The sequence below is a fragment of the Python bivittatus genome, unplaced genomic scaffold (assembly GCF_059951505.1).
Source record: "Python bivittatus isolate LINGU-HERP-01145 unplaced genomic scaffold, Pbiv_v1 ctg000700_np1212, whole genome shotgun sequence".
NCBI classification, from domain to species: Eukaryota; Metazoa; Chordata; class Lepidosauria; order Squamata; family Pythonidae; genus Python; species Python bivittatus.
In genome coordinates this window covers 40060935-40082792 of record NW_028277098.1, presented here as the reverse complement: position 1 = coordinate 40082792, position 21858 = coordinate 40060935, and the positions used below count along the sequence as shown (strand labels likewise).

At 36.8% G+C, this 21858-nt stretch overlaps 1 protein-coding gene and 1 pseudogene across 11 annotated transcripts in view; both read left to right on the top strand.

Annotated features, from left to right (window-relative positions):
• The window catches only part of NFIA (nuclear factor I A), a 331321-nt gene that overhangs the window by 8937 nt on the left and 300526 nt on the right, over positions 1 to 21858 (top strand). The gene's annotated exons all lie outside the window — the stretch shown is intronic.
• Positions 11890 to 17879, top strand: LOC103058739 (BTB/POZ domain-containing protein KCTD6-like; annotated as a pseudogene).

The following is a 21858-nucleotide window of genomic DNA, read 5'->3' as shown; positions in this document are numbered from 1 at the left end:
GGTGTGGGTCTTCCGGGCTGTGTGGCCGTGTTCTGGAAGTTTTGTTTCCTAACGTTTCGCCAGCACCTGTGACCGGCACCTTCAGTGTGCAGGAGCAGTTCTCTCTGTGCCCAGGGTGATGTGACCCTTCTGTGGGTATTTATAGAGATCTGGGGGTGCTCCTGCACTCTGAAGATGCCGGTCACAGGTGCTGGCGAAATGTTAGGAAACCAGACTTCAAGAACATGGCCACACAGCCCGGAAGACCCACACCAGCCATCGTATGCCGGCTGTGAAAGCCTTCGACAATACATTTTGGAAAATACTTCAGTAATCACCTATAAAGAATGAAAAAGATAGCTATTTGTATCCGCAGAATATTGTTGGCAACATTCATCATTTGTGAATGAGGGAGATTGGTTGTATTTGCTTTCTGCTTTATTTTGATATCCCAGAATCCTTTGTTACACTAGAACACTAGTCAGGTTAATACTGACTATCCTTACATAGCTGTAGTAATGTAGTAAATCTTACAGTTTACATCAGGAGAGAACTCTAAAGTAAGTCCTAGGAGTCCATTGTTGTCAAAAGTTTCTAAGTGACTGTAAGAGATTTACCAACCTATTAATTATGGTAAGGAACTTGCCAATATAAATTAATAAATAATACAAAAATTGAACAATTTACATGCAGTGGGAATTGAAGAGCAACTACAGAAATCCTCAACATTTTTATATGCTTAGAACTTTGGAAAAGTGGCCAGAAATGGAAAGAAGTTCACACTTTACAATATTTTTTTCATCTATGTATTAAAACTATTGTGGGGAGTTCATTTAGCATATCGTTACTATTACTTGATACTTTTCTGAGGTAATTTAATTCCCTTTTCTGAGGTAATTTAATTTACTTTTTAGAGTAAGGTGCCCCTTTCTTCTTTAAAAGTGTATTTACTAGTGTTGCTGTAAAATCTATCTTTTTCCATGTTTTACCTTTTAAGTTTTGCTTTAAATTACCTAGCCAAGTTGTCTTATTCCAAGTAGGCTAAGCCACATAAAATATTGGTCCTACATAGAAGCAAGGAAATAAAATGTCATAACTATATTGTTAAAAATATCTCTACTATATTGAAAGAAAATGAGTGATAATCTGTGTTTTAGAAATAAGACATTTGCTGGCAGTCCTAAAATGTTATACTGGTTTCAGAGTACAGAAGGAAAAGAAAGGAAAGCTGAATGCTGTGAACCTTAACTTTGGAATGTTTTTTTTCCATTTCAGTTCTGCTTCTCTTGTATCAAGTGACAAGTTGGAAATGATTGTGGCAAACCGTATTCTTTGTGGGAGTATAAGTCTCAAGTAAATTTATGGCCAGTCCTTTACCAGATGATCTGTATCAGAATCTCCAATATACTAGGCACGTGGCAAGGTCACCATTTAAGTTGTTAGGGTCATAACCTCTGCCACCAGGCATTTGACCTTTGTGATAAAGTTAACCTTTGTTCATTAGGAGGCACTCAAGCAAGAACTTCCTTGTTTTTTACTGCGGCAGCTAACATGATCACATTGTTAAAAGTGATTCTTAGCTCAAGTATTGGGTTCAGTGAAAAGTTAAAGATTTTCTGTGTGGGTTTCTTTTTTTCTTTTTTCTCTTAGCCTTTTTCCTGTAGGCAAAGCTGTCTTCTGTTGGCCATACAATAGTTCATGTTTTTGACTGTTATTTGTTTTGGTTATGACTTTAACAGCACAAGCCTGTTCATTTTTACTCTGAAGTAAGTCCCACTACCTTAAGCGCTGCTTATTCCATAGTGAATTCATCAAAGAATGCAATCTATATTTTAAAAAAAAATCAGTAAAAAAAACTTCAGGAGGAAGTTTTTAAAATGATAAATGATATTTTGAAAAATCTAGTCCTTTTATATTTGAATTAGGTTGTTTTATGTAGATTTTAATGCTATTGAGTACTGACTCAAAATTAGTAACTAGGCCAATTTAATTTTGATAAATGGTGAAAAGGTATTTTGTTCTGGAAATAAATTACTGCTTAGCAGAGATGGGATCATGTCTTTAATCTGAAATAAGCTGATACATATTCAGTAATAAAGCATAGTTGGGTACCGTTACAGGACTTGGGCTGTGTAATTTTATATTGTATTCTTCTGATATAAATTATATTCATTGTACTCATCCTGATAATAGATCATGTATTTAGCAGTAGCATTAGTGCAGTTATACTTGTATAGGACATTGCAAATAAAATAGTCACAGGACTTTGTAGTCCATGATACCTTTCAAGAAAAATTTATTATTTTATCATACATTTCTAATCTTATCACATTTCTATATCAATGTAGGACTGGCAATTTTTCTTAATTATTTATCTTGTTAAATAATAGTTCCTTTTTCTTGTTCAATATCTTATTATTTACTATAAATAAAATTAAAACAAATACTCTTTGTTATATAAGGTTGCATTTTCCTTGGTTTATAGTTATTTTTATTTTTTCATACGATAGTACCGTTATCCATGATTTGATGATTAACCAGATGGCCAAGGAAACAGATTGAGAACCTGCTCTGTACTGATAAAAAGCAGGTGTAAAATCACAGAGGTTTCTAGTTTCTCCCCAAATGAATTAGAAATTCCTTTTAGAATTGTATGTGTTGGATAGAACAAGACTCAAAGATAATTACATTTCATTCTAAATTTAAGCTATAACATTAAAAATGGTCTATTCACAATATCTGAACCAGATGCTACACTGACCTTAGACTCAAGTACTTTTGATGTTCTGTATCAGAACTTTATTCGGGTATCCAACATTGCTTAGATTCAGTGTGTGCTAAATGAATGAATCACAAGATAGCATGATTTTAAATATGACATGATATTCAAAAATATTTTGAATATGCTCCAGGTAAGCAAATCTCGATGATGCTCTAATGAGCATGTGAGCAGAGGGGCCTGTGTCCTCTGGATAGTTGGAAAGAATTCCAGTGGTAAATTAAGATTGTATGCGTAGAATACTTCGGTTGCTGCAGAAAACATGGCAACCCTTGCGGATATGGATATGTGTACACATGATATATCTATATCTATATAACCGTGCATGTATGCTGGAGACATTAGGTTAGGATACATGGGAACACTCAAGGATTGGCTAATTATGCTTTACTATGTACATAAGAAACCCTCATAATAGTTGGGACAGCAGGGTATCCAGGTTTCTCTGAATTGTACCAAAACTAGCATAAGGATATTTTAATCTATGGGTTTCTATCCTAGTTGTAAAACTTTTCTAAGCCATTTTGTTTAGTTACATTTGTACAGATGCAAGCTGTACCTGTGTAGCATGTTGATGCTGCAAGATGCCTTTTACATTTCACTTATTCTCTGCCAGTTTGGGTGACAGGTTTCCAGCTTTATATTGATATTGGTGGGGAGGTAAAAGGATATGCAGACTTGAATAGTTTAGCACTTCAGCAGAGACTGATGCTAGATAATCTTTTCCCCAAAGAGAGTTAAAGTCATCTTGTCCCTTCAGAGATAGATCTCTGGCAACTTGAGATCTGAAAACAGCTGTAGGGGCAAATTGTGGAAGAGCTGTTTACATTATTAACACTTCAGCCAGTCTTGATTCTTATACTCACAAAGTTTTAGTGATGAATTAACTTAGTCTCACAGCTAAAATGCTTATGATCTACTCTCTCATACTTTTCTGACTCTTGTTGTGCCTCATGTGGGAATTAATGTTGTATAACATTCTGTCAAGGGATTGCTGTGATAATGCCTTTCCTTCGTTTCACATGCTCAGAATGGAATTCTACAAGGTCTACTCTTTGTCTTGGAAGAGTAACCTATAAAGATTTGCATGGTTTTTAATCTTAACTGCCAAAGATTTTATATTCCACTCCAGGTTGCAACATTTGATCTGAAACTCCCTGGAAAGGGATATTTTCTGTTCTGGCAAGCAGAAGATTCTGTTTCTACTGTTAGCAGTGAGTGACTGTAGTTGACAGAAGCAGGATTTAGATGGGGACAACTGCATTCTCCCTGGTGCTGTAATTGAGATGGTAAGCATCCATGCTAATTTGAACCCTAACAGTAGTGGAACCTAGGAGTATTTGCTATATCATGAACTGTTGGCATCTATTCAGTCATGTGTCTAAGCTTTCTCCAAAACAGAAACAAATAAAGCCGAGCAGTATGTAGGCTTTTAATATTTCTTAGAATTCTCCCAGGTGTTTTGGGAAAAGAAATATCGCATGATTTAAATGCTGTTTCCTGTATCCTGAAATAGCAGATGTACCCTATCAGTGAGAAAAGAAAGTTCGTAGTGTAACATTAAGAAAAGCCTTTGAATAGAGTCCATTGCATTTATAGCTATGAAGCTAGCACAATAGTATAACATTGCCCAATGCTCCTGGCCAGGCCTGGCTTGTCTTAAGTTACTGTACTTTTATATTTCTCCTCTTTTCCACCCAGTGATGAATAGCATTAATTTAAATCTATTTAAGGCGAGTGTGGGAGAAACCACAGCCTTTGTTGTGGTCAGTGGTATACACAGCAGGGTTGGATGTTTCACTTGATTGAAGCCTGAAAGTTGACTCTAGTAGATGCCATGTGATCTTTTTTCTAAATCTGCATAAGAAATGAAAGTTCTATTATGATGACAATCATTATTATGGGATGGGTGCTTAATGTTCTCCCAGTCTTGTTCCCAGTGGCAACAACAGCAGCAGCAGCAACAACTATTCAACTTTCTGTGAAAATAACCATCCTGAAGCTTAATGGAGTCCACAGTCACACCAAATTAAATTAATGTAACCAATCAGTAATGTAAAGCAGCTATCATGTCAGTTTTTACATGCTTTTTCCTTTGGAGGCCTAGGCATGATACATTTCTTGAAGCAAGTCCCAATAATAAGCAGTTATTCCAGCTGTTTTGGTCAAAGTGTAGAACTAAACTGAAGGGCTGTGATGCAAAGTTTTGTGTTGATGATGTCTCTCTCAACTGTACTCAAAGAACTGTAGACCAAATGTGGAGAACAACTGAGGTTCCACCAGCTTGTTAGAAATGTGTGGATTTATGACAGTAATGGCATGATATTTATAGACTTGTTTCTACGATACATAGAGACTGATGGCTACTATGGAGCCATTTGGATGTTGCAAATGCACCCTACAGCTCAGTCAAGGAAAGTGAGGTCTGTGCTGTGTTTTATTTCTTGGTCACTCCAGTTGGTTTTACAGTACAGTGGATGTCTGGAGTCTTTCTGTACTATTCTGTTCAAAACAGTGTAATATAACATTTAGCATTCATTGTGCCTTTTGTTGCTCCTCTGCTGTTCTTGGGGCCTTTAAGACTAAGCCTGTAAAAAGCTGTGTTCAATCAACTCTTCAGTTGATTAAGTAAATTGACTGGTTGTGGATGGACAGTCTTTTCAAAGGCACACAATAGCAGAGTTCCAGCATCATATTAAACCAGAATGTTTAAGTCAAGGTTTATTAAATATATCATACTGGCCAAGTTCACATATCACACTAAGCCAAACTTTACATTATGTGTGAACAAGGGCAATCTTGTTCTTTTGGTATGTCATTTGTAACCCAGGCAGCTTACAGATATACTCTGTCTGTCGAGTCATATTAGGTGCCATGTTCTTACATTCTTAGCATTCTTCTTTTGCTACTGCTGAATGGAGTATGGATCAGGAAAACTCTATAGTATACTGCTATACTATACACATACTAATTGCTATTCTCTTATTGTTTTGGCAAACATTTTACTGTATGAAACCATAGGTAGCTTCAATAGACAGCTACCTATGAAAATGACAACACAGACACAATAATCTCACGATGCAGATCATGCTGTTATTACTTGCATTTAATGTCTGGTGAAAGTATGTAGATTGCTTATATCATTATCTAATGACACATGGGTTGTCACTTCACCCACGTAGATGCCCACAAATGAAACCAAATTAATTAACAGAAATGATTGACTAAAATTGTAGATTCACATACTCAAAATATAAAGAGCTAACCCACATCATAACTGTGTTTAATGTGTTGATTTGTACTGAATTGAAAAAGAAAAGTTGGACAACTATAGGGCAAATCTCTTACCAAAGCATTCCTTCTGTTTTGGAATAAATTAATAATAATTGAAATGTATTAGTTGTTGGATTACTTAATTGTATTAGTAGAGAAAGATATTAACCAGTTGGTTCCTGATGGCAGTAATTAGGCATTTTATTTTATAGTTGGGAATTTGTTTCTTGAATTTAACAGATCTCTGTTACCTCATCTGTTCTGGATACACCTCTGTGAAATTTAAACATAATGGATTTGTATTATGATGTCATTTGAATATTAATTACATCTAATTCTGTAGCTTAATTTTCATCTAATCCAGGGACGGTTGTTTGTTGTTGTTTTTTGGCCTTAAAATACATAGTTTCTTTGGAAGTAGATAAGAAAAAGCATAAGAGAATTAAGATAAAATGGAAATGATTAAGGTGGTCAACTCGTGTGATCTGAAGCCTGCATATTCTAGTACGATTTCATTGTCATGAATAAATCAGCTTTTAGTTCAAGAATATCTTGGATCTGGCTTTTTTCCTGGAGGCACAGGTGGCAGTCTTGGACCAGAATGTTCTTTATCCGTTTCATTTACTACTCCAGCTGTGCCTGTTCCTGTAGAAAGCGGGCTGAGTAATCATCATCCATGTCTTTGTAAACTAGAGAACAGAGTATTGCAGTATTTTGATGCTGTTAATCTACATTTTAAGGAGTTGCAGACAAGTGTGATGATAAATCCCCCACATGCTCCAAAGCACCTTTTTGGAATTGAATCCAAAGCATTGCACAGTCATACGAAGTATTCAACAAACAGATTAAATCATAGCATGCTTGGGGTCATGTATGAACCAAGTACTTACATAGGGACTTTCAGTAGTGTTGAGGGTAACGCTTTCCGCCTGAGATGCTCCATAAGGATCTGATAACCTCAAAACTAGATATATTATTGTATGGTGAGATAAGAATGGGAAAATGGAAAAAGCAAATAAGTTGTCCTCTAAATATTCCTTTCTATTTTAGGAAGAAGAAAAACTTTTTAAAAATGTTATGGTGTGTATTCCCCTCCCTCCCTCATCTCAGTGTAAATTATTAGGTTCTTGAAAAGACCAATTCTATTTCTTCACCTCCTCTCTATGATTCATTTGCTTTTCCATTAGCACGTTTATCTTGACTGAAATCAGCCATAGGATTCATTGACAGATACAGGCTTTGTTCAAATTAGTTATGTAAAAGTCAGGGTGTTAAATTGGAGGTGAGAATAGAAGCCTTGACCATATTTGGCAATTTCTCCTCCCTTGTTTAGACCCTTTCTGTTTTCTCCCTGCATCCATTTTGTGGGTCATATTGGCAAGGTATACAAAATATTGATAAAATCATGCAGGTATACAAGAATGTCTCTGATTTGGGATAGGCGATAAGGGAAAAATGATTCTTCAGTGTGCAAAACATGATTTTCTGCTAGGAGATTTCTAGGACTAAGCCATTAAATCTGTGAATTTGTTGTCTATTGATATTTCCTGAGGGTTAGCAAATTATCTAATAAACTGTGTATCAATGGACTTTTATTAAGATTTTAATCAATAGAATTTTTATAAAAGTAAACCCTTAATGTGATAAGTGCTATTATATAATTATTATCCTTGCTGCAAATAAAAATTAGCATGCAGTGAGTTGTGTTTAAACTAAGGCCTGTGATTATAAAGCTTGGTTCTAATTAAACATGGAGGGCAAGCAAATTAATTTAATATACTGGGAGTGGGGCAAGAAAGTGTCTGTTCTTCCCAAATGTCCATTAAATCCAAAAAGATTTGGATACAGTAGACTTGTCCAGTATTTTGAGAATGTCTAGATTGTAATTTTTCCATCAAATCTAAAGCCTGCAAAATGGGGGCCCCATACATTGCAGTTTTACTACAACGAAATGTAACATTTGAAATGCTGTAGTTTTATTTTCAGAGAAATTAAAACACTTGAGAGGTTTCTATTGTTTGGGTAAGGGGATAAATTTTTTAAAAGAAACCTAAAAACACAACCATGTACATGTCAGTCCTTTGATGTCTTTTTTTTTTTTTAATCTGCGCTCAGTCGTTACCGACTCTGCAGTGACTGCTTGGACGAGTCCTTGCAGTTTTCAAGGCAAGGTGTTTTCGGAAGTGGTTTGCCAGTGCCTCCTTCCTAGAGCAGAGCCCAGCTGGTGAGTGCAGGAGGTGGGGTTTCTGTTGCTTCGTGCCCTTTTCAGGCGTGTGGGGTTTTTTGCGCTTACTGGCAACTGCTCCTGACTCCTTTTGCAAGGCGTCGTGAGCATTTTTCCTCCCACCGGAATGAGAGTACCCATTTATCTACTCGCGTGAGTTTTTGAACTGTTGGGTTGACAGGAACTGGGGAGGAAACAGGAGCTCACCCTGCTAACGCGAAGGCTGGACGTAGTAATTTCCACTGATCTGAGTTAGGTTATTTTCCAGTAATGGCCTAGAGTCATCTAACCAAAATAGCAGGAATGGGGACAGGCTTTACTTCACTCCAATAGCTGGGTGATGCTGTGAGTACTAGGATTGCATCTGAAATAAACACTAGTAGTTTTGAAGGTGAGTGAAGTTTGGGCAATGCTTTTGTAACTAGGTGATTACGTTAAATAATGCAATCCTTAGAGCTGCTCAAACGATTTCATTCTGGAAACAATTATGATGGATAGATTTTATGAAATACAACATTTGGCATCAGGCTCAATACATGAATGAGCTAATATAATTAAAAAATTATGACTTCAGTATTTTGAGGTAAATGTCTAATGTTGTGTCTGTCATAAAGGAGGTAGATTGAGAGGGGCAACTGCCACCAATAAGATGTTAAGACCACACAAATTCCACAGTTTTTTTTTCTTTCTTACCCCAGGATGGATTCAGATTTGAACATTATGGTTGATTTGAATAAATTCATTCCTGATGTTTTCACTGAACACATTGTGCTAGCATGATTTTTTTTTGCATATTTTAATCTACCATATTATACTCTTGATCGTCATCCCATTTTATGAATTGCATGTATTGTAATCCAGCCTTTCCCAGCTGTGTACTTCTAGACATGTGCTCCCACCATCTACATCTGTCAGTGGCCTTGCTGGCTGTGGCTAGTATTAGTTGTACTTAAGTACATCTAGTAAGCATCAGGCTGTTTAATAATGTGTTCAAGCAAGGTAGGCTGGAAAGGACAAATCAGTGCAATTCAACAAGAGTTTGCCTAACAAGTACCAATTATTAAAAAAATATTAAAAATTATTCTGAATTACCTGATTTTTTTTCCAAACATATTTTCATGTCATGGGGAAAATTCATGCAGCTGATATTTTTCCTCTCTCTGTTTCTATAACAGAAAACAACTATGAGTTTTTCATAGTTTCCAACTCAGTTTTGTTTTTAAAGTAATTAGCATATTGCATAAGAATACGGTGTGGCCTCTTGTTCTTTAAACTGTGGTTATGATCTCTTAATTGAGTTTGGGGGAAAAATGATAATATTGTGTGAAAAAATAAATTGAGTTCAGACATTACAGTAAGCTATGATGTGGGGTTTTTTTGTTCAGTGTAATGAACAAAGTCATCATCCATGGCTCTAAACTAGTTTCTTGTGATGGGTTTGTGCATTGCACTAAGCCAAAGCCAAACCACATGATGACTGTATGCAGTATGCCAAGCAAGCATTAATTCTCTTTTGTACATTCTCTATAATTGTTATATAAAAATAAACATATGAAGATTATATAATGCGTCTGTTATGCCAGTTACATCTGAAGTAAAGACTGATAACTTAGAAGTTAGATAAATGACATAGCCATTATATACATATTAGTGTACTTAAAAGACAGGATTTAACAAACTGGTCAAAATCCAATCTTTTCTTTAAAAGAAATGTGTTTGTATATATTATCATAGTGCTTGTAAGGGCATTTTTAAAGATTGAATTATCTTGATTGAGGTGCATGAAGGGTGTAGAGTACAATTTAAAAACTATTAAACATCACTCTCGGATAGCAAGGAACATACTTGGAAACATAGCATCACGAAAATGGATATACAGATTTTATAGAAGGTATGTGGTACTTAATGTGCAACTTTAATGATAGCTGCTTTTGTAAAGGCGATATAAACAGCACCTGTCTTACATTACAGTAGCAGAATGAAAACTGCTGCAGTGTGATCTATTCCTAACTTATGGAGGAACCCAGAGAAACTCTTGATTAGATATTGCTCCATTTGGGGAGCAGGGTGGAGTAATCAGTGGCATGCTACTGAAAGATGTACATGCATGAAAAAATGGGTTGCATTTATTCTTTCTAGAAATACGTATTTAGGAATTCCACATGCTTCATTGCCAAACTTTGTTTGCTTAAAATGTATCTGTATATCAATGTTATAATGCACCTTAGCTCAAGCCATAACTCATTAGTTTGTCCCTAGCAAGCTAGTGTTTAAAGACTGATATTTAGTGTGCAGTGAGAAAAATGAAACTACTGCAGTCAAAAGGCACCATGGAAATATGTGCCTTTTTATTTATATGCTCTTCAATTATGAAAACACTGTGGATAGATATCTACAGTTGCTGTTAAAACAGACTTTTTAATTTCTTAGGTTTTTGTACTGGCCTTCAAGACTAGATTTTCTCAGAGTGGCTTAAATTAATGTAAAATTCAAAAACAACTAAAATATGTAATTAAACAGTATGATTAAAATGCATCATATTACAACAAGACAATAATCTGTCATGATTATGGGAAACCTTTGCCTTGTCCTATACTGGTTAGGCATTGCGGAGTTGGAAGTTCAGCAGCCTTTGCAGGGTCTACATCAGTGTTTCTCAACCTCAGCCTCTTGTAGATGGGTGGACTTCAACTCCCAGAATTCCCCAGCCAGCGATGCTGGCTGGGGAATTCTGGAAGTTGAAGTCCACCCATCTACAAGAGGCTGAGGTTGAGAAACACTGGTCTACATGGTTGGCCATGTTCAGTCTGTATGGTGAATGAAGACCTTATTCAGATTCTCAGTTTTGCTTTCTAATCTGAAATGATTGAATGAGATGGCCAAGAAACCTTTTTTTAAAAATAGTAGAAGTTCAAACTCTATGAAAAGTAAGCATATTAGAAAAATACTTTTAATAGGTCATGTGTGCAGGCTCGGAATCAGTCCTGTCTGCTTGTGACATCCTCCTGTGCAAACACAGCTCAAGTTCTGGCAAAAGTCTCTTTTTCTCAATCTTTGGGTTGTTGTATGGGCGTTCTAAACGTTTCATGTATTAGTTTGTCTTGGATCTCAGTGCTGCTATTTGCCAGTGTCTAGTTACAGATCTGTCTATAATACTTATCTGTTCCTTTATTGTCTGTGTTGCCTAGCTCCCTGTAATCTCTGCCAGAATGCAAAAAATCTGTGTGTCTGATTTCAGTGTGTCACTCATAGTACTTTTAATAACTTGATGTTCTCTTTGATTTCCATTATCAGAAACTTCCTGGCTTGATTTTCCTGTAGCAGGCTCAAAATGAGTTGTTCGTCCAAACATGCTGGCTGGGGAATTCTGGGAGTTGAAGTCCACACATCTTAAAGTTCCCAAGGTTTTGAGAACCACTGATCCAAAAGAGATAATGCAGCATCTGAATTTGACTAGTTCTTCTATGTCCCTTTTTTCTAAAAAAACAAAACAAAAAATCTTTTCACATTTTCTTGTTTTGCTAATGAGCTCAATTATTTTTTCTTATGGCTGGTGTGGGTCTTCCGGGCTGTGTGGCCGTGTTCTGGAACTTCCAGAACACGGCCACACAGCCCAGAAGACCCACACCAGCCATCGTATGCCGGCCGTGAAAGCCTTCGACAATACATATTTTTTCTTACTTAAAATTATGACACACCAGATTGGTGTTAATACCATGAGAGAAGTATAATTTTGCAGCTTAGCCATATGCAGAATATACACGCAAGTTAACCAAGGATTCCCTGGCTGGCTTGCTTGCTGGCCTCTATATAGCCTAGTAGTGGTGAAGAACATACAAGAGGCAGAGGGAGCTTTTGGAATAATTCCCAAGGTAGAATAAATGATGAATTGTACACATGTTTGAAAATACTTCAGATAAATCCAGATTGGAACAGAGGGATAATGGAGACTGTGGATATATGATGATTGAACCAGTCATACAAAATGTGAGTGGATGCTTTATACATCATTGCTCGAAACTCTCACAAGCTATCCTGATTTGATATTGAGGACCATGTTAGGGGATGATTTACTTCAGTGACCAAGATAGGCCATTTTTCTGGCATGTTCTGAGTTTTTTATGAACCTCGGAGCTGCCTCTACTTCTAGATACTAAGGAATTTGATCTGATGAGATTGAACCCTTAATATAATGTCATAATGACCGTAAACCTTTGTATACTGGGTGTACATTTGAGGAAATGGTAGAGCTTTCTTTTTTTCCTAATCATCAAAACTACAAGTCATAAGTGCATGTTTTTCTGTTTCATACAAAAAGTCTATAAGGGGTTTCCAGTCACTCATAAATGTAGATATTGTTTTTTCTTTAATCAAGGAAGTCAATTTAGCCGTGTCTGCTAATTCCATCATCTTCACCAACCATTCCTCCATTGTGGGTAATGTCAAACCTTTCCACTTTTAAGCATATATAGTCTCGCTGCAGTTGTCATGCATAAAAACAAAGTTCCATGACTTTTTTCTAGTTGTTTGTCCATTAATCCCAAAAGAAAAGAATCCCAAAAGAAAAGCTTCAATTTCAATTTTACGTTAGTCTTTAAGATCTTCTGAATTAGTGTATTTATTTGTGTCCAATTTTTTTTTAGCTTTTTACACATCCACCAAACACATCCCTTCATGTTGTTCGCATTTCCAGCAAAGATTTGAAGTACCTTTATACATTCTAAACAATTTCTCTGGTGATAAATACCAATGATACATCATTTTATAAAAATTCTCTTTAAGGCTGGAACATAATGTAAATTTCAATCCTTTCCACCACATATTTTCCCCTTGTTCCATTTGTATATTGTAACCAAAATTTTTAGCCTATTTTATCATACATTCTTTAACTTGTTCTTCTGTTTCATATTTCAACAAAATTTATATATTTTAGCAATAATATGTTCATCATTTGTATATAATTCTATTTCAAACTCTCTGTTGTATTGTTCAAAACTGTAAAATATTTTATCTACTTTAAACCTTTCTGATAATTGTACATAAGAAAACCATTGACAAATATATCCTTCTGTTATCAAATCTTCCCTTGATTTTATTTTACATTCCCCTTGAGAACATTCTAGTACATCATCATAAGTTAATCATTTATGTTTACTTATCATTTCTCATCTATAAAAAGCTGCTTGTGCTGAAAGCCAGTTTGATAATAGAAAAAAGTGAGCTTTTTGTAATCATAGAGTAAGAGATAACTTTGTAATTTATATTTGTTGCAAAGGAAATTGGAAGCTTCTTCTTTCTAGTTCTTTTTATCTTTTTTTTCTGTACTACTTTGTTCTTTTTTCCCCTCTTTGTTCTTTATTTTCTTTATTCTGTATTAGTTTGTGTTAGTTTTTATGTTGTCTTTAAAATTTTTAATAAAATTTATATATATAAAAAGAAAGGAAATGGTAGAGCTTTCAAATACACACAAACTTTCAGAGTTCTCCAACCAGGTGGCAGTGATTATTACACAGCTAAGCATCACAACCAAGGTCCACAAAGGCATTTCAAACCATTTTACCAAGTGGAATATAGATAGGATGGACACTAGAGACTGTCAAATACCTTTCACATTTGGGTCCTGCGATTACCACCAAGAAGTCTTTCTTAAGAGTCTTCCTGATGGAGTATCTTGCAAAGGAAGGTTTCACAATATGAAACATGAGAGTCTGCCACATGAGTGAACAAGCCAGTGAAAGCACCATTGAGCACAACTGGACTTTCTGTAGGCTGGCACAGAAAACCTGTGATTGATTTCCTATTTAGTCTCTGTTTTTACTTGTACCGTCAAGAAGATGGCCCAGCTTCTTAGAACGATATATTACAAATGGGTCTGGGTTGGCTTTAGCATCACTGAAAGCTCTCTGTTATCATTTTGCTATGAATATTTATTATGGATTTTTAAAGACTGGAGAATGGACATGTACTGGATGCTTCTGTATTTTGTCTTGTGTGAAACATATGCAGGCAGCTGCTCAAATCTTAAGAATTATTTTAAACAAAAGATGAACCAAGAGGACATCCTTCAAAAGTGGCAAATAGATAGAAAAAAATATTTTTTTTTTTTAAAACTTAAAAATGGCAAATAAATAGAGAGCCAGTTTGGTCTAGTGTTAAGGCATCAGGCTAGAAGCCAGGAGGCTGTGAGTTCTAGTCCTGTCTTAGACGTGGAAGCTGGCTGGGTGACTTTGGTCCAGTCACACTCTCTCAGCCCAACTCACCTCACAGGGTTGTGGTTGTGGGAGAAATAGGAGGAAGAAGGAGTATTAGGTATGTTCTTCACCTTGCATTATTTATAAAAATAATAAAGACAGAATAAAACAATCTAACACCCCCCCCCCCACATTTTATTTTATCTGCGCTCAGTCGTTACCGACTGCAGTGACTGCTTGGACGAGTCCTTTGCAGTTTTCAAGGCAAGGTGTTTCGGAAGTGGTTTGCCAGAGCCTCCTTCCTAGAGCAGAGCCCAGCTGGTGAGTGTAGGAGGCGGGGTTTCCGTTGCTTCGCACCCTCTTTCGGGCACGTGCGGTTTTTTTCACGCTTACCAGCAACTGCTCCCGACTCCTTTTTGCAAGGTGCCGCCAACATTTTTCCTTCCACCGGAGTGAGAGTACCCATTTATCTACTCATGTGAGTTTTCGAACTGTTGGGTTTAGAGGAACTGGGGAGGAAACAGGGGCTCACCCTGCTAACGCGAAGGCTGGACTCGAACCGCTGAAGCATCGACCATTTCTGGCCAGCAACTTTCAGCGTCATTAAGCCGCTGCGCCACATTAAGACACTTTATTGTGGTCATTCACTACAACATAGAATGGTAAAAATCACCTGTGTTTTTGGAGATGAAAAATTATGATCATGTAATCTTACCTAGATTTTGTAAATCAATATGCAAGCAACGTTATAACAATTTAGTTACTAAAAAACCGCCAAGGCCTGCAAAAAATTATTTTGCAGTTATAGCAGTTGTTCCTTTCTATGCCTTATAAATCAAGCAACCAAATATTATATCTGCAGCTCTGAAAATACAAATAGAAGTATTTATAGATGTATCTTCCATAAGCAGTTGATTCATACTTGTCCTACTAACTGTATATGGATAGAAGGGGCAGATCTATATGTCTCCCATCCTCAACTCTAAGATGCCTTGCCAATGGTTCTTCAATGACACTTCTGCATGATGTGGTCCTCCTCTCCTTCCTAGTTTATACTTATGGCCAGGTAACTTTGGCTTTTTCTGATCTGATGTGGCAGTAGTGTTTTCCATTTTCTGCTGACATAAACCTTGCTTACACACACACACAAATTTGTCCTCTTTTTGACCACCTTTGACTGCTGTGCTGCCCTTCCAGTTACTGGTTGTTCCCTCCATGGTGATTGCAACTTGGACCATAGGAGCAGTCAGGCATGTAATGTAATGCCTCCCAGGACTGGAGCCAGAATTTTAGTGATTTGTCAATTTTAGTGATCTGTCAGAAGAGAAAAAAAGAGAATTTGTGTCACATATGAAGCATTTCCAGGATAAAAGAATTACCTCCACCCCCACCCTCACCCCACAATTTCTGAAACATGCAAGACTGGCTCTTGGTTTTTTAGTATGGATTGCCTGTTGATGTTTTTGCAGATTTGAATTTGATGGGGGGGAGCCATCTTGCTTACTCCTCTAATTTGTTGGTCACATCCATCAGAATCATCATGAAGAAGTCATTCCATCTTGCTGGAGTTAAGTTGCAACTATTTCCTCCCCATCCAAATCATCAGAACTTCCAAGCATTGCGTCAGCATCTGAGTAGGGCAGAGATGTACACCTGAGTGTCATCAGCATACTGGTGATACTGCACCCCTTGTCTCTGGATGAGGTCACTCAGCTGCTTCATGTACATGTTGAATAGGAGGAGTGAGAGGACTGAGCTCTGAGGCACTCCATGTAAGAGGGGCCTAGGGCTTGATCTCTCGCCCCCTACCAACACTGACGAACTGGCTGTTGAGAAAGGAGAAAGTGCTGAAGAACTGTGACTCTACTCCCAACCCTTTAAGCCAGTCCAGAAGAATGCCATGGTTGATGGCATTGAAAGCCCCTGAAAGATCCAGGAGGACTAGGATGAATGCACTACCCCCATTCCAAGTCCTTCAAATGTCATCTGCAAGCATGACCAATACTGTTTCAGTACTATAACCCACCCCAAATTCCAAATGAAAAGGATCAAGATGATCTGTTCTTCCAGGGCCCTTTGGAGCTGAGTGCCTACCATCCTCTCAACCATCTTCCCTGAAAAGGGAAGTTTGAAGGTTGGACAAAAGTTGTCCAACGTGGAGTGATCAACCATAAGGCCTCCACTTGCAAACTTTGTGGTACTAGTGAATAGCCATATATACTTCAAAGGGTTTATGGATTATATTGTAGATATCTATGAGATTTAGTAGAAAGAACAAATTCAGCTGTTACAAAAACTGTTTGGAGCTTCTTGGCTTTTAGAGATGAATCACTTTTTTGCTTTCTTTTAAATGCATCAGCAAAGTACTGTCGTTGAATGCCTACATTCCTCTGGGCTGTAGGTTTGCATTTTCTGTTCCTTAACTTCACATTGTGCATTTGTTATTGAATTCCTTGTTTTCAAGAATCTTAATGTGCTTGGAAATATGCATAAGGCATTTTGATTATTAAAATTTGCTGAAAATTCCATGTAATGCAACACATTTTGGGTGGGAGCATTCTTTTATCTAACAGTTTTCTTGTCGTGATACAACATAACATCCCCTGTCCCTTTTTATAGTTCATTGTAGTTCTGTTTCAAAGTAACAATATGTAACTTTCATGTGTCAGTATATATATAATAAAATGTTCCATACTAAGTTGGACCAAAAATCCATTGTGAAAGAAGTTACTTTATCTACCTGCAGTGGGAACTATGCTAGAATATCCCTTCTAAATATTCTTTCTCCTACTCAACAATTACATGTTGAGCAAACTCGCAATCTTGCAGGCTGTTTCCCAGATAAATAATTGCTAATACGTATTTTCTGGAGTACGTTTATAGCTTGGGTAGGCAACATGGTAGAACCAGTTTGGTGTAGTGGTTAAGGCATCAGTCTAGAAACTGGGAGACTGTGAGTTCTAGTTCTGCTTTAGTCATGAAGCCAGCTGGGTGACCTTGGGCCAGTCACTCCCTCTCAGCCCTAGAAAGGAGGCAACAGCAAACCACTTATGAAATCTTGCCAAGAAAACTGCAAGGACTTGCCCAGGCAGTTGCCAGGAGTCAACACTGACTCAAAGGCACCCCCCAAAAAAAAAAAGGTGCCTGTGGAGACTTCGCTTGTTGCTTGCCCGGTTCTGTACCTGATTTGAAGGATGTATGCATGTTTGTGTGTGTATGACGTTTCAATTAAAAATTAACATGCTGCAAAATTACCATTATTGACAAGGTAGCATTATTGGCAAGGACCACTCTAGTTTATCTTCTGGCAGTTGGGGATTTTGTGACTCACTGTGCCCTTTGTGGCATCCATTTTGTGAATAGTCCAGCCCTTTATTGGCAGCCATTTTATGAAGTTGCCCAGAACATCCCCTAAAATTCCAGATGTACTCACTTGTTGCCTACTCCTGGTTTACAGTATTTATAGTGATTGATAAGGATGCTCCAAAGTGAGATCAGATTTTGCTTATTTTTTTTAAAACAATCTAAGATAATATCAAACTGGAAAAAGAATTATACTTCCATCTGTTTAGAAGAAGTGCATTTTGTAGTTAATGCTATGTAGCCTGTGGAAGGGCCATCCCAAATATGATGCTCTACAAATATGTCAGCCTGCAGCTCCCAGAATTCCTATTGAGCATGGTCATATGGGGAAGGTTGCTATAGTATGCTAAAAATGAAAACAAAAAACAAAACCATTGTTCATAGTTACTTTTTCCATCCTGCCAAGAGGACAATCCATAAACTCATGTCTTTCAGTTTGGAAATGGTGAAGACTTTTAGATTGCCCATATGTAACTTAAAAAAACAAACCCCCACTAAATTTAGGATTGCATTGTTTCATTTCTCATCTTTCCCCCATCTCAAAATAATAATAATTATGTACAATAATAGCAACTTGTTGAGATAAGTAATTATGGCTCTTTCCTTTTTGTGGCAATAGACTCTTTTTGATGTGGAAGTCATGGAAAAACGCATTCCCCTTCCACATAATTGCAAAAGAACACCTACTGCAACCTTTACCTTTGAAGACATATGATTGAGCAAAGTGTTGATATTAACCCAGCACAGTCTGTTTCCTTTCTTGGTTACTTGTGATGGGCATGACCATATGATCTGGATATTATGGGCAGGGACAGGCTGTTTGAGTAGTTGGCCGATCCTGTAACAGTAATGAGGGATGAATTGTGTTTTATAAAAGTGAAGTGGAACTTTGGCACTTTGTTTTAATTACCCCAAGTTTTTTTTTTTTTAACTATACATGGAACTGTTTTCTAACACCTTTCATCCCATAAGCTAGAATCTAAAATGTTTTGAATCTTTGGAAGGCTCAACAGTGAAACATTTTCTCTGTTCTTTCTTTTAAAAAAAAGAGGGGAAAAGCCTTTTGCTGAGATGACCTGTATGTTGGGATAATATCTTTTCATATTTGAGAAGAAGACAAAGGAACTACAGTGCTAAGCACAGAACACTTATTAAAAACAGTTGGGAAGCATATAAAAGGTTCCGTGTGTGTGAAAAACGGGACAGCTGTGATGGTCTATTGGGAAAGTATGTACAGATGGTAGTAAGGAGGAGAATGATGACTGCATGGCTGATAAATGAAATACCAAAAAAAAAGGAGGGGGGAATGCATTATGTTGGTTGATCATTGTAAATTATATATTTTTGGGGTAGATCATTAGAATTCTAGGTTTTCCAGTGATTCAGCCAGGAAATGAAAGTGACTGCATATTTTCAGGTCATTTTCTGTTTGCAAAATGAAGAAAATATTTTATAAATTACATGACATATAATTATTAGAGGAGATAATTAAACATATGGTTTTCTTCACATTTAGCATGTCACAAGTTTGTCATAATGGTGTCCATAATACTCTGCATGAATTTAGGTCTGAATTAGTCACAGTTAAAATGTGGGATTTTTCTAGGTGGTGGTGGTGAAGCAGATTTGTTTGTTTTTTGTTCTAAGAAAAGTGAAAGAAGATGAAATAAACCTGGATTTGGCTAACAGTGAGGGAAAGAAATGAAAGAAAACTATCTCATTAAAAAAAAAGGAAGTAACCAATATTTATTTATTTATTTAGATATATCCCAGCTTCCTACCAAATATGCAAAAGACAGCTATACAGGAAAGACAATATGAGTAGAGTTACATATGTTAACATTTAAGTCTCATTGAAATGCTTATCTCTGAGTCACAATGAAAAGAAAATTGATGGGTGGAGAAGAAAGTTTCCTCAGTTCAGACTAGCCCCCCCCCAAAAAAAATTGACATCAAAAATTCAACATACTGCTTCACTGTTTCTTCTTTACAAACAATGGTCATAACTTTTGGGGTTCTGGAATAATGCATATTTAAATGATCAATAATATTGTTTATGTTCCAGAGAACATGAGGCAACTAAGGGAGTTTCTAGCCATTATTCCCAGCACTACAATAGGAAGCAAGAGGATGTAGGGATAGAAACTAGTTATATGGTTTTATTAGTAAAAACAGTTTCTAATCTAAAATGTGATTCCTGCTTCTGCAGGACTCTATCCATCCTCTCTTGAACAGGAGAATACCAGCAGGAAAAAGAAGAAAGTCCTGCTACCCATGGAATATTTTTCTAATGTTTTAAAAGAAAATTTTCTCTTCTGAAAAGAGAAAATGTATATTGCACATACTTCCTGTTTTAATGGCTGCAAGTTGTTACACAAAAGCTTTCAATGGGAATGGAAAATCTATCTTGAAATCAGAGGTCATTGTTTTTCCTGTTCCTTTAGGAGCTAGTTTGGCCCTTCGGTTCTGCTTTAGGCCACCATTCCTCTTAAAAAAATATCCCACCTTTTGAAAAACACAGCACATTTGTCTGATAACATTTGGCCATCTGTTTGCTTTGTGTTAATAACTTACAAGTGAAGTGGTATATAGTTTTGTCTTGGTGTCAGGAATGAAGATCAGAAAAGATAAGAATGTTTCAGTAACAACAAAAATCAGAATAGTTAAAGCAGTTAAAGCTATTTCCAGTGGCAGTGTACACTTGTGAAAGCTGGACAGCAAGAAAGAGTTTTGGAATTATGGGTTATTAAGAAATGGTTGTTAAGAGTACCATGGACTACAGGAAGACCAATCCGTCAATCAGTGTAAGAAGAGGACAGAGGGGGAGAGGGAGATTGACTGAGGGAAGTTTTCTCACAGTAAGGTATCTTAATATTCATACAATGTAAAGTTTGGAAAATATTTTGGAAATTGTCTAGTCTAACCTCCATCCAGGAATCCACTACTGCAATTTCCCCAGCAAATGACCATCTAGACTCTATTTAAATACCAACAAAGCAATCCACCATTTCTGAGGTTGATTCTCAAACAGCTCTTAAAATTAGGAAATTATTCCTGATCTCCACCCAAAATACTTTCATTCATTCATTCATTCATTCATTCATTCATTCATTCATTCATTCATTCATTCATTCACTTACTTATTTATTATTTAGGAGTTTTAAAAAGCACACAGTCCTCCCTCACTTTTTCCCTGCAACTACAACCTTGTGGCTAGGCTGGACTGAGACAGACAGTGACTGACATGTGAATTTACTAGGCTGAGGATGGACATAAACCTGGATTTCCCTGCTCCTGGTGCAACACTTAACCACTACATTATGTTGGATCTCTTACACTAATTATTTCTTGCCCTGTCTTCTGGAACAGTTCTGGGCAATTCTTCCCTATCTTTTACATGATAGCTCTTCAGATTCTTGAAGACAACCATTAAGTCTCTGTGCAGTTTTCTCTTCTCCAGGCTGAACTTACCCAATATTTCCCACAGTTCCTCATAGATTTTCCTTCCAGGCCCTGTGTCATTTTAGTTGCTACTCAGTCTGGACATGTACTTTATCAGGGTCCTTCCTAAAATGAGGTGTACAGAACTAGACACAGCATTCTAGGTATGGTCTGACCAGGATGACAGAACAAGATTGCATTTCATTATGGACAGGTTGAACATTGGGCTGAAGGAAACAAGATGTTCTTCAGTATGAATAAATGTAACTGCATTATCCTGTTAATGTTCAGTTTGTGATCTACCAAGACCCCAGATCTTTTTTGCATATGGTTCTGCCCGGTATAGTCTCCCCCGTCCTTAATTCCTGCCTTGGAATTTTCCTGTTTAAATGAAGGACTTTGCATTTGTCCCCATTGAAATTCATCTTGTTGGATTCTGCCCACTGTTACAGCTTGTCCCAGTTTTTTCCAGCATTTTTCAAATCGTTCTCTTCAGTTCTTGTTGCTCCATTACTTGCTGTCTTGTGTGATTGTTTTAGATATGATCAGTAGATGAAAGCATTTTCCTTAATAATAAATAGGTTTTAGTAATGTACCTTTCTGCAAAC